The sequence below is a fragment of the Symsagittifera roscoffensis genome, chromosome 1, assembly GCF_963678635.1.
Source record: "Symsagittifera roscoffensis chromosome 1, txSymRosc1.1, whole genome shotgun sequence".
NCBI classification, from domain to species: Eukaryota; Metazoa; Xenacoelomorpha; order Acoela; family Convolutidae; genus Symsagittifera; species Symsagittifera roscoffensis.
The window spans coordinates 33,281,197-33,299,250 of NC_087062.1; positions in this window are offsets into that span (position 1 = coordinate 33,281,197).

Below are 18,054 nucleotides of genomic sequence, written 5' to 3' on the forward strand. Positions count from 1 at the left end.
ATTTTCCTGAGAATATTTTTGATTTCAGCATGGAATGTGAGAAACTGATCTAAAACTACTCCTAGGTATTTAAAATTGGTTTTTTCCTCAATTATTTCATCATCTAGAGTTATAGTATACTTTTCATCGTTTTTCCTTGAATGTTTTTTGCTAAAAACGATGAGTTTTGTTTTTTTTTGCATTCAATTGAAGTGAGTGTTCTAAAAAATAATTTGACAACAGACTGCAATTGGCTTCGAGTGCTTTAATAGCTTTTTGTGGATCGTTATTTTCACAGAATAGTAATGTATCATCCGCATATTGAACTATTTTACATGTTTTGTCAATATGTTTGCTGAGATCGTTAATGTAGAGATTGAATATTAGAGAGCCAAGGACAGTGCCCTGTGGGACACCCTGCTCAAGTGAAATCCAATCGGATTCGGTGTTGTTAACAATTGATTTTTGGCTTCGGTTGGTGATAAAGGAATTGATCATTTCTATAGCTTCTTCGGAAAAGTTTAACCCTTTTAGTTTCTGTTTAAGATAAGTATGATCAATAGAATCAAATGAGATCTTTAGAGAGATGCAGTAAGGAACATGCTACAGTTTTGTTGTTGTCTTTTGCTTTTTTGAATGCTTCACTGCAATAAAGAATAGCGTAGATTATTGAATATGATGTTTTGAACCCAAATTGGGTATTACTTAGTAATTTTTGGGATATCAGATATTCGTTGATTTGTTTATATAACAATTTTTTGAAAACTTTTGTGAGAGTGCCAGTTATAAAGATAGGTCTATATTTTTCTGGTAGTTGTGGATCTTCTTTTTTGTATATTGGTGTCACAATTGTTTTGAGCTTGCAAGGATATGTCTTGTTTTTCAAAAACTCATTGTATAGAAATGTCAGATGTGTGTATATTTCATCGCAGCCATCCTTCAATGCCCAAGCTGGAATTTTGAATGCACCTGGTGCTTTTTGACAATTTAAATTATGTATTTCTTTTTTACATTCAGCTGATGTGATGAATCGGAATGAAAATTTATTATTATTTCGAATTTTGCATGTAGAAGTCGGTGGACTTTGCCTGATTTTTGAATTTTTCTCATAAAAGCGTCCAAGAGTTGAGAATTTGTAATTTAGCAGGTTCGCCATCTGTAAATTATTGATTATGAGATCACCGAAGGAGTTTCTAAGTAATGGAATGAGGTTGGAAGATTTTTTTAAGTTTCTTGTATCGTTTATTATACTCTATTTTTCGCGTTCGCTTTTTTTTGAGTTGAAAAGTTGGGATATAAATTTATCATCTTCGTAGTTTACCTTTGGTTTGTCGTTGCGAATGAAAATAGTTTCTGTGGGGCACATTCTTTAATGGTGTCAGCAATGTTAGATGTGAAGATGTCAAGCATTATTTCGGGATTATTATTGCTATAGAAACTTCTCCAATTTATAGCTGATAGTTTTTGTTTGAATTTGTAATTGGAGTAATTGGATTTGTCATATATTTTACGTTTGATTGGTTTTACATTGTTGTTCAGCTTAAATTCTGTAATGAATGCTGTTGCTTAGCGGTCGGTCTTAATTGGTGGTGTGAATACTATTGAATTATTTGTTAGATCATTTATGCCTAGGTCGGTGATAATATAGTCAATTAGTGCTTTTGAATGAGATCGTGGTAATTTGTTTTTGACGTCCAGATTATATGTTATTAGGATTGTATCTAAAGACTGTTTGTCGTCTTTGTTGAGATAGTTGAGATTGTAATCTCCTAGTAAAATTAGGTTTGAATTAAATGACTGTGCATGGTCAATTGATTTGGCTAGATCTTCTAAGAAGTCTGTTTTGTTGTTTCTATTAGGATTGTAGGCTAGGTTTAAAAAAATGGTTCTGTCATTTTTGTTGGGTCCGGCTTTAAATTTGATCCAGATGCTATCATACTTTTTGTGCATGTTGTTTAAGTCATGTCTTACTTTTGGGTTTAACTTTTTAGGAACCAGTAACATGACCCCTCCACCCTTCAATTTTTTACTTGATTCATAAGTTTTATCACATCGGAACAATTTATGTTTGTTATTGTCTATGGCCCATAGCTTATTGTCATTTGTATCATTGAACCATGTCTCGGAAAATCCGAAAATTGTATTATCATTAAAAGTTTTGATAAGTTGTTTGAGATCTGAACACTTTCTAGCTAAACTTCTACAATTAAGATGCAGTACTTTTAAGTTGTTTTGGTAGTTTTCCAGTTTTTTCTTTATTTGACTGAATTCCATGAAGGGTCCTGGATTTGGGTGGATATCCCCTGATGTTAGGAGAGTTTTATGAAGGGACCTTTCTTTTTTTATAAGTCTTGCTTGTGTTTTTTATATAATAATTGTAATAGTAATAGCTTATATTACTAAGTATAGTGCAATAATGTTTGTTCGAGTATATTGTGGCAATCCATGGAAAAAGATACTTTCCTTTTTTTTCATTCAGTACCTCATAAGCTACAAATTGATCGCTTTCGCAGAAGCTGATGACAGATATGCTAGTTAGGGCAAAAAGTAACAGCAAATCGCTATGTAGAACAATTATAGTTCAAATTACAAATAACAGTCGTTTATCAAAAAGATAGTCCTAACTAGCATTACCTAATAACGAAAACCTTTCGAGTACATATATGACTGCTGGTTACGATTCAGATTATGGTTATAATTACTATCAGAGCTCCATGAGTTGTTGTTGAAATTATTTTGACCAGTTTGTCGGCCATGACCATTTTGTCGGCCATATGGGTGCATGCGATCGTTACTATAGAGTCTATTGGTAGACCTATAAACATTTTTATGTTGATAATTGGAGAGCAATTTTTGGTTGGAATTTGCTTTTCCAGTATAATCAGGGGCTGGTTTTACCCTCGGGAGTTTAATTGAGTGTTTGAACAGGTATGAGCCGAGGCAATTGCGCAAGAATGGTATACCTAATTCATCGTTCAGGTGTATAGTGTCAAAATATAAACTCTGATAGCTGTCCAAGCTTTTGGTGTTTGAGTTTAGATTTAGCACCTCAAATCCCGTCGTCGAACCATACATTTCATTCATAAAACGATTATAATGATCAATTTTGTCATTAGCATCATCATTGTTAAGTATTTGTGGTATTTCGCAAATAACAATCGAATCTCGTGAAAATTTTGCAGTTATTTAAGCGATAAGTTCTTCATATTTGGCGCTAAGTTCATCAATCATTGAGTAAATTTTTTTTAAGATGGAGTTTGTCCCATCTTGGATTATCACACACTTAAGTTTTTTTTCACTATATTGGCCAAGGACTTTTATTTTCTCCTCAGTGGAGCTACCCCTGTATGCATGAACAATTGTATCATTGGGGAAAGTTTCAGTTTTTACCCTAGCAATTATACTTGAACCCAAAATCAAGTTTACACACTCCTCTGGTACAGGAAAAGGCGAAAAGTTTCTCACAATTTTTGATACTTCTTTTGCTTTCGTCGGTGTTGACTGTAGTTTGCCATCCTTGTCTGCTCCCGATGTTTTCTCAAAAAATTCCATTTTTTTACGATAATCTTCCTTTTGGTCGTACAAATCGGAGTAAATCTTGTATAATGCTGATTTTTGAAGTCCATTAAATTCTACTTGGCTAAATTTTTTGCTTGACATGGTTAAAATGGATGCAACTGACTGGTAACTGGAAGGACAGTATTTGATATTGAATTCAGATCCTATACTTCTGCTAAAAAATTTAATTACAGTGCTGAGTAACTATCTTTTTCTGCAAATAATTTCCTTTTTTCTGCTGTATAACTTTCTTCTGCAAATATAAGTCTTTTTCCTTTCCCAAATTTATTTTGTTCGCTCGTCTGATTCGATCAATCAATGACTACCTGTTTTTCTGCTGATAAACATGTTCTGCTAGAAATAAATTTTTTCTGCAAAAAAAAATTTCTTTTTCTGTCGAATAATTTTTCTGCAAAACAAATTTCTTTTTCTGTTGACTAGCTATAATTTTCTTTTTCTTCATAATTGTTTTTCTGTAACTGCCTTTTTCTTTTGCCAAAATTCTGTTTTTTAATACAAATTTTCGAATAAAGCATCTATGAAATTTTCGAAATTTTAGGGTTTGATAATATAATGCACGGGTGTTTTGTTTTTATTCGAATAAATGTTCTAGTTCAGACTAATCTCTATCTAAACGACTGTATTTTTGTTTTTAGAGAGTTTTCATTTAGTGTTTGAAGGTCAGAAAGGACAAAGGCGAAAATAATGAAAGAAGAGCAAAAAAAAAACGACTGACTTCTAGCTGGTAAATTTTGGTCTGATGAAATTTGGTTGGATATCCCCTGATGTTAGGAGAGTTTTATGAAGGGACCTTTCTTGATTTTTTTTGGTTGTTTCTTGAAACTTTTGTTTTCAAATGCGGAATGAAAAGTTTTGATGCTCATCAGCTTTCTCTCGAAGAACTATAAAGTTCGCATAATATTTGGTTGCGTTACTGTTTTTCATTACTCAATATAGTTTATGAGTTCGAATTACAGCTTAATTGCGGAAACGTTTTTTCAATTAATTTAAAAAATTTCAAATTTTTTTTTCAAATTGCTGATTAAAGTCATCAGATTAAAAAACAACTAGCTTAGAACGCATCGGTGCTTCAACCAGGTGCGTTATTGTTGTAATTTCATTTCTCGTTCTACAGTAATGATTTCTTTTCTAATTTTGTTGCAAATTTACTCTAAAAAGTCTCTAGCTAACTTGACGCCGCCGTCCTTCCTCAAATGGCTACTGGATCACATTGCCTTTTTTGTAGAAACAGCTTGCGAGGATGAAGTGTATGGTGCTTCACATTCCAAGGCTGAGGCCTAACTCGCAGCAGTGATCCCTATGACGATTTCAGCTGTCATCGTTGCACGTCCCAATTTCACTCAGCTAACGACATACTAGAAAGAAATCCCCCAACCCTAGCTAATATCACGCTCCCCCAACTCCACCCTCACCCTTCCACTGCTCCACACTCACAAAATTCAAAGGGAACCTCGACTATAGAACCTGTAAATTTCAAGACCCATGGTCAAACCCGTCCAGAACTCATAGAAACCACAAGGAAAATATACTACGAAGTGGTTAACTGAAAACCAGTCTTTATGATCTTATCACAAAAAAAAATTGGTAATAAATTTTTTGAAACCCTCAGTAGAAATCTGAACAGCCTTATAGAAAACAACAAAAATGCCTTTGAATGGCAAGCTTCAATGATCTTTCCACAGTTACTACTGTGCAAAACAAAATATGAAAACTATGGATCTTTATCTAGAACAGAAGCAAGGCGACTCAAGCAATTGCAAAAAATAGACCTCGATGACCTATGCAACTGAGTCAAGGCACTGCAAAAGCACTTGACAAAAGGATATAGACACAAAAATGAAACTGAAGCACAAAAGTTCAAGAAATTAAAAAGAATACTCCAAAAAGTCAAAGGCAATAGCAAAACTAACGATCGCATTCAACGGCGTTCTTGCGCTCGACGAGATCGTCAAAGGTAAAGCAGAATAAAAGAATCTTTTTGAGAAGCACCCACCATCTGAATCGATTGATAGTAATCACTTTACACCAGCCTCAAATGAAACAATTCTTTCCCATTCATCAATACTTGATCAGATAAACGGTCAACAGATCGAAACAGCAGCCAGGAGAAGTGCGGATCTCTTGGACTATCTGGTCTTGATGCAAATGATTGAAGACGTATCTTAACACACTTCCGAAAACAATCAGTTGAGATTGCAAAAACTATAGCTAAAATTGCTAAAAAAACTGAGTACCGAAAACTAAATCAAGAGCTAACGGAACCATATAACACATGTAGATTAATACCCATAGATAAGAACCCAGGAGTAAGAATTTATAGGCATTGGAGAAGGTTTGCGTAAGATAATCCGACGAACAATAACCAAAGGCAAGAAATTGAGTTCATGTCGCTCGGTTCGAAGTACCAACTCTGTCTAGGACAAAAATTTGGTTTTGAATATGCGATACACCATGCTGTTTTACTGATAGATGCCAAAAACGCTTTCAAATCGATAAATCGAAAGCTGATCTTGAAAAACATGGAAAAAACCTGCCTATCTACTTCAACAGCAATTAAGAACTCGTACTACCATCCATTTAATCTTTTCGCAAACAAAAAAATCTCTATTCTCAAGAAGGAAGAAGTAACAACCACGGTATCCGCTAGCAATGGCCATGTACGTTCTAGCCATTATACCCTTCATAAAAATTTTATCAGTAGACAACGTGACGCAGAAATTTTAGGCAGACGCCGGAAACGCAGTCGTTAAATTAAGCACTCTACGAACCATCCTCGGTAAAATTGTATGACAAGATTAAAAAAAACTTGACTATGATATAAAAAGCAACTAAATGCCAAGATAAAAAATTCGGTAAAGCTGAGAAAATTTTTGAAAACACGAGAATCACAATAAAAACAGAGGTACGAGTGCTTGGTTTGTGTACGAATTGACCTGCAAACGGATTCTGGGGTTCACAGTTTATCCGTTCTTTCCCTGATGTTCAAACCCCATGCCAAAACTGCATAAAGACAAATACAAATGTCACGAAAAGCTGAAGAACTCCAAAAATCTGCAAAAATTTTTTAACGCAGAGCAGAGTAGCTTCTTCCCACTGATCTGGGAATGCACCGGTGGCGCTGCTCCAACAACTACAAGGACGATGCAGAAAAATGGCTACAAGGACGATGCAGCAAAAATTCCGTCAAAATGGCTAGTTAAAAAGTCGAAACTTGTCTGAAGAAAAAAAACTCACTTCGAGCACAAATATTCCGTAACTTTCGTTACGAAAGTCGTAACAATAAAATGAAACCTGTAGATATAATAATGACTAATGATGGCTGTAGGCCCTCACAATTATTTCCATCTCTTATATTTAAAATGAGAAATATATTTTTACTCAAAAGAACATTTTAAATCAAAAGAGTAATGGATGCAAGTAAACAGAAAAAAAACTGACTTTATTTAAAAAATCTCAACTTTCGAATTTCAAATTAAAAAAACAGATGTCCTTTAAGCTGTTTGAGTTTCTCGATCGATTTATGATTGGCATTTTTTTTAAAACATTAACTCAGCTTGAGAAAACTGGATCAACAGGTGAAATTTTTATTCCTCTGGAAATCTAAAATTAAATTCCTCTTTTGAAACAAGAAATCGCTTACGCGTTTTTGCGCCATTTCCAAGCTCGTATTTGGAGAATGCTATTTACGTCACTTTCAGCAGATAAATTACAATTGAACTCAAAAAAAGCATTTATACCTAAGTGCATTCATAAATGCATCAATATGTATGAATGCACATATGTTATCATAGAGACTTTTATGAACATTTTAAGATTTTATTCTGAAAAAAATTCACCAAGACCTATTAGGAGTCTTCACTATATTCATTACTCTTAATTAAGATTTTCAAAAGCCATTCAATACAAAACTCTGAAACTCCAAAAAAAATCTCATAAATCAAGAAACCAATCTCCATGAAGTATAATCTGAAAGAAACGAAGCAGACAGCCTTTTAGCCAAAACAATTAGAGAAGAGAAAAAAAATCCATTAGAAGAAAACTGAATTGCAGACACAATACTTCATTGTTTGTAGAAAAGCTCACTCCTAGAAACTGTTAGTTAACTGGTTTGAGAATTAAACTAATTGAAAAATTAAGCCGAAAAAAATGAACCGAAAGCCAAAAGTTTTTTCAATTTATTTTTTTGTGAGCAAAACATCTAGGACGACTTAATTAAAAAATTGATTTGCTCAATTAGATTTGATAATTGTGCAGATGATCGATGCATGCGGCTTCGTCTGAAATTAATTTTCTGAAATTATGATCTTCCAATCTTATTAGATAATATGAACAGTACATTTTTATTTTGTTGTTGATAAATAAAAACTCAATAGCATCATTATAAAGCATTAACATCTGAGCTAAAACGATTTCTTTATGCTGAAGTCGTTGCAGCAGAAGCGCCTTTACCTGATCCCTTGACCTTCACCAAACTAATATTCTTAAGTGTGAATAAATTTTCCAAACTTTAATCCTATGCGTAGTAAAATTTCAAATTATCTGAGAAAACAGATAATCATCAATCACTCGTAACAATAAATCAGCCTAAACAGTAAACTTACAGCCGTTATTAAATTAATTGTTAGTAAAAACAACTTACATCAAAATCTTCATCTGCCTCTGAAGATTGATCTGAATGATCTCCAAGTAAATTGCTTGCCTGAGCAAGAATTGCAGCAAAATCCAGCTGCCCAGTTTTTACGTTCGCGCTCGCCAGCGAGTTGTTCCCACCTGAAACTAAAGAACATCCAATTTTGGAAATAACGCATAAGATTCGGCCAAATATGCATATATAGAACAAAGAAACGAACAGATTCAAAAAAGGCGCAAATCTAGGATTATTTTTTCGATAATTGGGGGAATTTGAGTGTAGGATTTTCTCGAAGATTTTTTTCTTCAAAAAAATTGTTTTTTTTTAAAGAAAGTTCAACTAAAAGTTAAAAGAAAGAAGAAAAAAATTATTATGATTTCTGTTTGATAAAATTAACTCAAATTGAAAACCTGGATCAATAACTGAATTTTTTCGCTCCGCTGCGAAATCTGAAAACTGAGACTTTAATAGTTTTTATTTTCGCACCATTTTCATTTTCGTAATTTGGGAGCGTAATTAGCAGTCCTTTCGATACATGCTTTTGATCTAATTATGAAAAAAAAATCAAAATCGAACCGGAAAAGGCCAAATTTGATGTGAACAAACTTTACGGCTTTGTAAAGTTTGTTCACATGTAAATATTAGTCTCAACCTAGTAAAAGTGTCTTCACTGCGTTTATTGACTCTTGAAAATCCTATTTTGAAAGAAAACGTCAAGATCAATTTTTCGCACCTTTTGGTATTGAATACCGTGATTTTCCTTCTTTTTAGCATTTGGCGAAAGAAATTAATAGGGTTTAAAAACAAATCAAAAGTCAAGAGCGAAAATATAATCAGTAGCACAGAATGTTCCGCCCATCTTCTTAAAAAAAATACGAAAACAACTACAAACTGGTGTGATTTTTGTGCGTGGTATGATGAAAAGATCTGACGAAAATTCTCTTACAGAAATGTCGATTTCCTTCAACCTTATCATGTTCCTCAACATACCAAGAGAGCAAAAGAAATGAACCCTTTCGATTAGTTGATACCAGAAGCCAACAGATACAAGTGTAGTCTTTTCAATCCGATCACCGGCTCGTCGACAATGCAAAAGAACTTAATCGAGGGAACCGTACACCGCATCTACAAAACTACATGAAGCTAGAAATGGTTTGATGAAAAGGGGTGTCAAGAGCAATGCGAATCTGTTAGAAAAATCAGCATCCGCCACATTTCTACCATGGTACGACGGTGCCTGGACAAGCTTTTGCCAGGGTAAAAGGACGACAAAATTCGAGAAACGAAGATGCAAAAACTACTTTATCAAGTGACCTGGAAGCCAGCCATGCGCGCCAGTGAAATTTAACTAAATAACGCATTTTTTACTAGAAGTAAAGAAGCTTAAACTTGAAAAACTAGAGCTGCAAGGCGAACTTTTACACTACAATATTTTGTATTTGCAGCGCAGAAATTCCCCTTTGCTCAAGACTCCCTTTCGAGCAAAATCAGCTAGAATCTTCCAAATGCATCAAAAGGAAAAACGCAATGAGCAAGAAACTAAAATAAATACATTCAACTCAGATATCAGGTATTCTGTTTTCGTGTCAAATTGTAATCAGAAAAAAATCACAGCATAGAAAAAATTACAGCGGAGCTTCGCAGCACTTGCGATACATCACACACTAGTTTGTAAGCTAGTGGATACAAAAAAGGTGGGAGTCGAAAAAATTTTGAACACAGGCGAAGTGGACATCGCACCACTTTCGATACATAGAAATAGCATTGAAAGCTAGCAGACAAAAAAAGCCACTGAATCCAAAAAAAAAACAATTAAAACTTCAAAATTGTGTCCATAAAGATATTCTAACCGTCGAAAACACAATCACAGGCGTTGAATGAAAATTCAAAAACATGTATAGAGCAACAACTGAGCCGACAAGTAATAGGTAAATTCCAGTAGATTCGCAAGCAAAAGTGTTATCACAAAAAAAAACAAGAATTTCTCTTCTAAAACTTTTAGCATCCTTGCGATCCAAAATATATACATCGGCCGAAAAAAAATTAGTGAAACAAAAAACGGAAATACGAAGTCGAGGAAGTAAAATTACAAACTACAGGAGTAAATCGAAACACTGAAAACAATTACAAGAAAAACTGCGTAGAGCAAAAAAAATTATCTAAATTGTGTCAACTAAGCCGACAAAACATAAGCAGACAAATACTAGACCGACAATTTTATTTAAAACACCATTTACCGTTTGAAAAAACAGGTCTCGGTCAGATTTGAATCCAACACCTTTGCTGTCACAGTCGTTTTAGTTACCTCCTGACTAAGTGTGGCGGAGACGGTGTGGCGGAGACGTTAAAAACATGAATTCATTATGCGCCAAAGTACAATCAGGAGATGAGTCCTGTAAACGAACTTTGTTTACGGGAAAAAAGTCTAGTACACAGATGCAAAACTCTTGCTGATCGCAAGGGTAAAAAAATATTTTTGAAAGACAAAAAATAGGAAGTTAGCATCGGATGGAAACATACCAAGTGGTTACAAAGCCAAAAATGTCTGAGAAAAATCTTGTAACCCTTTTGAATTTCGGGAAAAAAAATTCCCCTCGGCTCAAAACTCCCACACACACAAAATTTTTTTTTCGCCCATCAAACGACAGAACTTAAGGCAACTAAGTCGATAAAGCATATGGAGATGCCTGTTATGCCAAAAAAAGGTAAGGGGAAAAAAACTTTAACACACTTTCAACCAGGCTTAAAAAAGCATATTTTAAAGCAAAAACTTGAAAATATCAGCAAAAACATCAATAAAATATGTCTATTGCAAATATTCCGACAGAGGGGACCAGGAGATGCCCCCTATACTTTATCACCACTTTTCGATACATCACAAAACAGCATGGCGAACTAGCAAACAAAAATTGAGCCAGAAATCAGTCGAAACACATCAAGAAACAAATAGCAGCCTTAACATGTGAAAAAATATATTTAAAATGCAATGACTCAGCCGGCAAAACTTGTCAGAATAAATCATAAATATAGCACGGCAAACTGGCAGTCAGAACATGAAACAAACTGCTTCAAGATAAAGTCGAAAAATACATTGAATAAAAAATCCTAAGAAATAGACTTCCAAAAATTTCCACCAATTTTCTATACTTTGTGTCGAATGGGGTCCTCTTAGAGAAAACATGAAAAAAAAAATTCTATAGTTTAACAATTTCAAATAAATGCCAAGCGGTAACTAAGTCGACAATACTCCTCAAGTAGACACCCATAGGTCCATAAAATTTTTTTCATACATTACGGGCTATAAAATTTCTAAAACTCGAAGTTAACCAAAAACACACGTAAACAAATCTATTGTTTATGACGCAAAGCTAAGTAACTAAGTAGTTTTAACATGACCCGAATAAATCTGTTGAGCAAAAAATCCATCAAACTGGAATATTAAAAACAGTTATAGAACAAAAAAACTCGGATAAGACAAATATTTTAAATTCAGACATGCTCAAAATAAGTCTAAGTGACTAAACTCCGCAACAGAGTTACCATTAGCCGAGTTGATTCAGTGTATTGCTAGACAAATAACTAACCAGAAAAATTCTACGTTCCGATTTGATAACGCTAGCTAATCGCGGACAGAGTATGTTTTGATACAAGTACGTCGCATTAAAAGATATTGAATTTTAACAAAATTAGAAGTCATTTTAACAAAATTACAAGTCAATTTTCATTCCTTTGTCTATTTCACAGAAGTTTAAAAATTGATTGAAAACATTTTCATACCATTGTCTGGGATGCAATTCATTAGCAGCGTTAGCGAGCAATAAGAATAAATGATCGAGCGGCAACTAAGGCGAAAAATTTAGATCAACCCACGTTAGTCCGAACGAGATTCTAACGACCCATTTCACAAGCAAAAGCATTTCAAAACTTTTTCCTTGAAATTACGCATGATAAATTGACTAATTCAATATTTCATTTGCCGAACCCGTTTCACCGAAAATAAATAAATAAAATTATGAAATAACAATCAGAACAAATTTCAATGAAAGTAACAAGACTGCTCGTATCAGGGCGAAGCCCTAAAAGTTCCGACTGCCCTTTAAGGTTTATGGAGCAGCAATAAAATTAAATAACTAAATGTAACAAAGCAAAATGAAAATTTTTGTTTTCTTAAACTCCCCCCACACGCCATATAAACTACAAAAGAATAGATTTCGCTCCTTGTAACGAATCAGTAATGGCAAATAAGCTTTTTTCAACCAATTTGGAACGATTTCTAAGAGGGATTAAAACTCCGCTTACGCGTTAATAGCGCGAAATATATTGCGCGTTAATTGTCCCAAATTGGCCAAAATGGCAATCTTTAAACCCTCGTAACTTTACGAAAAAATGATCACAGCTGAAATATCGTTTCAAATTTAAGCTCAAGACATTAATACCTTTTGAATGATATAAAAAAATTCCGTCAAAAAAGGCTAGTTAAAATGTCGAAATTTGTCTGAAGAAAAAAAACCACCCCGAGCACAAATATTTCGTTACTTTTGTATCGAAAGTCGGAACAATAACTGTTTGATTAAAAAACAAACCACAGCTTTGGAATAAAACTGCTAGAGAAACGTACCAGATAATATAAATTGTATTTGAAAAAATATCAATCGACAGAAAATAGGACGAAAAACACAATTCCAAAGATGCTATATTTTCATTTTCATCAAATTGAGCATGTCAGCAGAATTGAACATAGCAGCAAATTGAAAATATCAGCAGTTTGTAAAAAAAAGTTATTCACAGGAAAAAATTCTAGTTCCTGATTACAAAACACTTGGTTTAGCAAGTGAAATAACGCTCAAAATAGTCGCAATTGTACAAATAATTAAATGAGCTTTAGGTAATAAAAAGAATTAGCGTGTAACGCACCTTCAAATTTTTAACGAATCATGAAAAACCGCATATATTGGGAATAAGATCTGCATCCTTTGAGTGTACTCTGACACCACCCAATTACTGGGTTGGTACTTTCAAACTTTGTGAAGTTTTTTTATTCAACTTTTTTTAAATCTAATTTGAAAAACCATAAAACTTTGTGGTTTATATGAGGTTTATATAAATTTTGTGAGGTTTATATCTGAGTTCTTTGAAAAATTTAAAAACGAATTAGGAAACGTCATATCTCGGACACTAAAAGCAAATGAGTAGTCCCATTTGGACGCAAGATTTTCAACTCCAGAGAGTCTTCTTACAGTACCCAACTACAGCGCTCGGTATTTCAAACTTTGGGAAACATCAAACTTAAGTTTTCCAGAACAGAAGTTTTTTTGAAAAACTAAAAAACGTTATATCTCAAAAACATACTTATCATGTTCCTCAACATACCAAGAGAGCAAAAGAAATGTACCCTTTCGATTAGTTGATACCAGAAGCCAACAGATACAAGTGTAGTCTTTTCAATCCGATCACCGGCTCGTCGACAATGCAAAAGAACTTAATCGAGGGAACCGTACACCGCATCTACAAAACTACATCAAGCTAGAAACGGTTTGATGAAAAGGGGTGTCAAGAGCAATGCGAATCTGTTAGAAAAATCAGCATCCGCCACATTTCTACCATGGTACGACGGTGCCTGGACAAGCTTTTGCCAGGGTAAAAGGACGACAAAATTCGAGAAACGAAGATGCAAAAACTACTTTATCAAGTGACCTGGATGCCAGCCATGCGCGCCAGTGAAATTTAACTAAATAACGCATTTTTTACTAGAAGTAAAGAAGCTTAAACTTGAAAAACTAGAGCTGCAAGGCGAACTTTTACACTACAATATTTTGTATTTGCAGCGCAGAAATTCCCCTTTGCTCAAGACTCCCTTTCGAGCAAAATCAGCTAGAATCTTCCAAATGCATCAAAAGGAAAAACGCAATGAGCAAGAAACTAAAATAAATACATTCAACTCAGATATCAGGTATTCTGTTTTCGTGTCAAATTGTAATCAGAAAAAAATCACAGCATAGAAAAAATTACAGCGGAGCTTCGCAGCACTTGCGATACATCACACACTAGTTTGTAAGCTAGTGGATACAAAAAAGGTGGAAGTCGAAAAAATTTTGAACACAGGCGAAGTGGACATCGCACCACTTTCGATACATAGAAATAGCATTGAAAGCTAGCAGACAAAAAAAGCCACTGAATCCGAAAAAAAAACAATTAAAACTTCAAAATTGTGTCCATAAAGATATTCTAACCGTCGAAAACACAATCACAGGCGTTGAATGAAAATTCAAAAACATGTATAGAGCAACAACTGAGCCGACAAGTAATAGGTAAATTCCAGTAGATTCGCAAGCAAAAGTGTTATCACAAAAAAAAACAAGAATTTCTCTTCTAAAACTTTTAGCATCCTTGCGATCCAAAATATAAACATCGGCCGAAAAAAAATTAGTGAAACAAAAAACGGAAATACGAAGTCGAGGAAGTAAAATTACAAACTACAGGAGTAAATCGAAACACTGAAAACAATTACAAGAAAAACTGCGTAGAGCAAAAAAAATTATCTAAATTGTGGCAACTAAGCCGACAAAACATAAGCAGACAAATACTAGACCGACAATTTTATTTAAAACACCATTTACCGTTTGAAAAAACAGGTCTCGGTCAGATTTGAATCCAACACCTTTGCTGTCACAGTCGTTTTATTTACCTCCTGACTAAGTGTGGCGGAGACGGTGTGGCGGAGACGTTAAAAACATGAATTCATTATGCGCCAAAGTACAATCAGGAGATGAGTCCTGTAAACGAACTTTGTTTACGGGAAAAAAGTCTAGTACACAGATGCAAAACTCTTGCTGATCGCAAGGGTAAAAAAATATTTTTGAAAGACAAAAAATAGGAAGTTAGCATCGGATGGAAACATACCAAGTGGTTACAAAGCCAAAAATGTCTGAGAAAAATCTTGTAACCCTATTGAATTTCGGGAAAAAAAATTCCCCTCGGCTCAAAACTCCCACACACACAAAATTTTTTTTTCGCCCATCAAACGACAGAACTTAAGGCAACTAAGTCGATAAAGCATATGGAGATGCCTGTTATGCCAAAAAAAGTTAAGGGGAAAAAAACTTTAACACACTTTCAACCAGGCTTAAAAAAGCATATTTTAAAGCAAAAACTTGAAAATATCAGCAAAAACATCAATAAAATATGTCTATTGCAAATATTCCGACAGAGGGGACCAGGAGATGCCCCCTATACTTTATCACCACTTTTCGATACATCACAAAACAGCATGGCGAACTAGCAAACAAAAATTGAGCCAGAAATCAGTCGAAACACATCAAGAAACAAATAGCAGCCTTAACATGTGAAAAAATATATTTAAAATGCAATGACTCAGCCGGCAAAACTTGTCAGAATAAATCATAAATATAGCACGGCAAACTGGCAGTCAGAACATGAAACAAACTGCTTCAAGATAAAGTCGAAAAATACATTGAATAAAAAATCCTAAGAAATAGACTTCCAAAAATTTCCACCAATTTTCTATACTTTGTGTCGAATGGGGTCCTCTTAGAGAAAACATGAAAAAAAAAAAATTCTATAGTTTAACAATTTCAAATAAATGCCAAGCGGTAACTAAGTCGACAATACTCCTCAAGTAGACACCCATAGGTCCATAAAATTTTTTTCATACATTACGGGCTATAAAATTTCTAAAACTCGAAGTTAACCAAAAACACACGTAAACAAATCTATTGTTTATGACGCAAAGCTAAGTAACTAAGTAGTTTTAACATGACCCGAATAAATCTGTTGAGCAAAAAATCCATCAAACTGGAATATTAAAAACAGTTATAGAACAAAAAAACTCGGATAAGACAAATATTTTAAATTCAGACATGCTCAAAATAAGTCTAAGTGACTAAACTCCGCAACAGAGTTACCATTAGCCGAGTTGATTCAGTGTATTGCTAGACAAATAACTAACCAGAAAAATTCTACGTTCCGATTTGATAACGCTAGCTAATCGCGGACAGAGTATGTTTTGATACAAGTACGTCGCATTAAAAGATATTGAATTTTAACAAAATTAGAAGTCATTTTAACAAAATTACAAGTCAATTTTCATTCCTTTGTCTATTTCACAGAAGTTTAAAAATTGATTGAAAACATTTTCATACCATTGTCTGGGATGCAATTCATTAGCAGCGTTAGCGAGCAATAAGAATAAATGATCGAGCGGCAACTAAGGCGAAAAATTTAGATCAACCCACGTTAGTCCGAACGAGATTCTAACGACCCATTTCACAAGCAAAAGCATTTCAAAACTTTTTCCTTGAAATTACGCATGATAAATTGACTAATTCAATATTTCATTTGCTGAACCCGTTTCACCGAAAATAAATAAATAAAATTATGAAATAACAATCAGAACAAATTTCAATGAAAGTAACAAGACTGCTCGTATCAGGGCGAAGCCCTAAAAGTTCCGACTGCCCTTTAAGGTTTATGGAGCAGCAATAAAATTAAATAACTAAATGTAACAAAGCAAAATGAAAATTTTTGTTTTCTTAAACTCCCCCCACACGCCATATAAACTACAAAAGAATAGATTTCGCTCCTTGTAACGAATCAGTAATGGCAAATAAGCTTTTTTCAACCAATTTGGAACGATTTCTAAGAGGGATTAAAACTCCGCTTACGCGTTAATAGCGTGAAATATATTGCGCGTTAATTGTCCCAAATTGGCCAAAATGGCAATCTTTAAACCCTCGTAACTTTACGAAAAAATGATCACAGCTGAAATATCGTTTCAAATTTAAGCTCAAGACATTAATACCTTTTGAATGATATAAAAAAATTCCGTCAAAAAAGGCTAGTTAAAATGTCGAAATTTGTCTGAAGAAAAAAAACCACCCCGAGCACAAATATTTCGTTACTTTTGTATCGAAAGTCGGATCAATAACTGTTTGATTAAAAAACAAACCACAGCTTTGGAATAAAACTGCTAGAGAAACGTACCAGATAATATAAATTGTATTTGAAAAAATATCAATCGACAGAAAATAGGACGAAAAACACAATTCCAAAGATGCTATATTTTCATTTTCATCAAATTGAGCATGTCAGCAGAATTGAACATAGCAGCAAATTGAAAATATCAGCAGTTTGTAAAAAAAAGTTATTCACAGGAAAAAATTCTAGTTCCTGATTACAAAACACTTGGTTTAGCAAGTGAAATAACGCTCAAAATAGTCGCAATTGTACAAATAATTAAATGAGCTTTAGGTAATAAAAAGAATTAGCGTGTAACGCACCTTCAAATTTTTAACGAATCATGAAAAACCGCATATATTGGGAATAAGATCTGCATCCTTTGAGTGTACTCTGACACCACCCAATTACTGGGTTGGTACTTTCAAACTTTGTGAAGTTTTTTTATTCAACTTTTTTTAAATCTAATTTGAAAAACCATAAAACTTTGAGGTTTATATGAGGTTTATATAAATTTTGTGAGGTTTATATCTGAGTTCTTTGAAAAATTTAAAAACGAATTAGGAAACGTCATATCTCGGACACTAAAAGCAAATGAGTAGTCCCATTTGGACGCAAGATTTTCAACTCCAGAGAGTCTTCTTACAGTACCCAACTACAGCGCTCGGTATTTCAAACTTTGGGAAACATCAAACTTAAGTTTTCCAAAACAGAAGTTTTTTTGAAAAACTAAAAAACGTTATATCTCAAAAACTACCAAGAATTGAGCACTCATATTTGGACGCAAACCCTGACAGGGCCCCAACTACAGTGCTAGGAAATTCAAACTTTGAAAAAAATCCATTCAAGTTTTCTGAAATTTTTTTTGAAAAAATCACAACGAACGTCAGATC